Raw genomic sequence first — 2,571 nt, 5'->3', positions numbered from 1 at the left:
TCTGGCGTGTTCCCTGACCCCCGCCGCTCCATCGCTCTTTCACGCAAGTGCCCACAAACAGTGGATCTAAATCCGGCACATTTCGAGGTCAAACGATGCAGCAAACAGAATTTGACCTCGGACAATACGCCTCTGTCCACTCACCATCCACGGCAACGTGCGTACACACTGCGTTTTGCCTGATGCAAGTTCATAAATCTTTATCCCAGAAGCTTCTGCGCTCCCTCATCTAACGCTTACAGAAAAGACAGGACATCCGGATGCGTCTGTTCCCCCCATCATCGCCACACCCCCCTCGCTCGTCCCTCAACACACACGCAACAGCTGTAAGAGCAAGGAGATCGTGTTTTTAAAATTCCATCGGTTCACGTAGGCACAGAATCAGAAGCAGCTCCAACATGGACATCAAGTAAAAAATACCAGTTTTCCAAAGTCTGTAATTATGTATTTACACAAATTACATAATCCTGTATGTATTTACATACAATTACAGATTATCAAGTAAATAACACAATGTTGTGTTAATGAGATGAAATCGAGTGAAAACCATAAACGGAAGCGTCCACTTATCCACAGAACACGACCTGGCAGGGACAGAGGCCCCAAGGTGACCTGGCACGTGGGCACCACCTGGGGACGTTCGCATGACAGATGGGGGGGGGTGGTCAGTCCACACCTGTTAAGTCTGTGACCAAGGTGCCGTGTTGGCACAAGCGACATAGCGGTTTGGCCGGCCGGGCTTGTGTTTGTGAAAACTGGACCCGTCATTCCACAGAGGCTTGAGCAGCCACCCGCGGCCTTGGGTCCCTTATGACAAGAACCAGTTGCAAAGCCAGGAGCTGGGGCGACTCGCTCTGCGGCCCAGCAGGACATCGCCCGCACCAGAACCCTGAGCCATCTACTTTCCCAGAACAGTTATGTACAGAAATTGCATAAGTCAGTATTTATTTATTTACAGACCATTACAGTTTATCATATCAATTGCCAAAAGCATATAACATTTTGTTTTTCTTTTTTTAAAAAAAAAAGAGTAACCAAAACAAAATAACTCCAAAAGTCGACATTAAAGTAGCATTTTCTAGGAATGCACGGAGAGTTTAGTCTTTTTCACAAATCGTTTTCTTTCTTTTAGGCTGATTAATCTAGCATCTCATGCTACTTTAAGATTACTTTTGGCTATTTCCTAAAATCAGTTTCTTCGGTGCTAAATATTGTACCTATGACATCCTAGAAACTTGATTCTCCCCTGTGATCAGATGTTTAATGTTTTTCAACCAACAATATTCAATGCCTTTTGGAAAAACTAAAGCCTGAATATGTGCACATTTTAGCAGCAGCAAAGGGTTAAATAATAAATAAGAATACTACCTCTTGGAATTAAATGCAGTTTCCGTTAAGAAAGTTTTTTAAAAAGAGACAAGAAAATAAATGAAGAGGACATTCTGACTTTTACCACAAATCAGCCATTTTACATTGCTTCTGTCCCCTCCCCCCCCAGCATATTTCTTAATTCCAAATGTTGGACTTAGTTTTTCTTTAATGCACATCAACAGGAAGCCCTGTCCACTCTGCCCTTTGGACTAGAGATGGGCCCTCCGTGCTCACGACAATCCGCCATGTGCTTCTACTTCGAAACAGCTTTGACTCACCAGTGGCACACTTTTATTTTTCAGAGAGAATGTGCATCAGAGCAAAACAAAGTTGGAATATTAAATTTTAAAATGAGTTACATAAATCCCAACACATTTTTTAACTGTCACTTTCAATTTCCCGCACAAATGGCTAGCAATTGTTATATGTGGTATGAGAATTTGTTATAAATTTCTTTTTCTTAAATATTGCTTTAAGAATTTGGCTCTTTTCTCCTTAGTATATAGTAAGAAATAGTCTCCCTTGCCCGAGGGCAAGTTTCAAAATTATTGCTACTAAAGAAATATGTATTCTTATGCTTTTCAGCATAAAATGTTATAAAAGCCTTGTAAAAGATAATCTATAGAGTAACCTCCCTTCTAAAAAAATCGAGTGCTTGTGAAGACCATTTTAAAAAACAAAACACAGTCAACAAATATATACTTTCCCCCTCATTGTCATGATTGATGGAGATTTATTAGTTTCATTTTGCAAGTTTTACTTGAAGGGTGCTTTTACCAGGTATTATGACAGGTCACACCAAAAGCAATTTTCTATAAAAGACGTTATAATAACCTCTATGGTACTTGTGTAATTTCATATTTGAGAGCCAAGTGCACAAATAAAAAGTTTATAAGAATTACCCTGTTGTTCTGACTCTGATTCTTGTCCCCTAAAAAAAAAAAAGAAAAATCTGTGCCAAGTAAGCTTTTTTTTTTTTTTTTTTTTACTTTTTGAGAATTCTAAACCAGTACAGTATGAGTCCTGTTGTTCTGGAGATCGACTAAAATAAAAGCACAGTTATTGTTTAGCTTTGGTATACTCTGCGATACATTTAGACAAGTAGAATATATACCAACCCTTATATTTTCCAACCGTGAAGTTACAGTGAGGGAGGAAGTCACTTATGAGAGAGAAAATATTACGGACACAGAATAAAAG

This window comes from Kogia breviceps, chromosome 16, assembly GCF_026419965.1.
Source record: "Kogia breviceps isolate mKogBre1 chromosome 16, mKogBre1 haplotype 1, whole genome shotgun sequence".
Classification (NCBI taxonomy): domain Eukaryota; kingdom Metazoa; phylum Chordata; class Mammalia; order Artiodactyla; family Physeteridae; genus Kogia; species Kogia breviceps.
The sequence above is the reverse complement of the archived record's forward strand: the minus strand, read 5'-3'. Positions refer to the sequence as shown.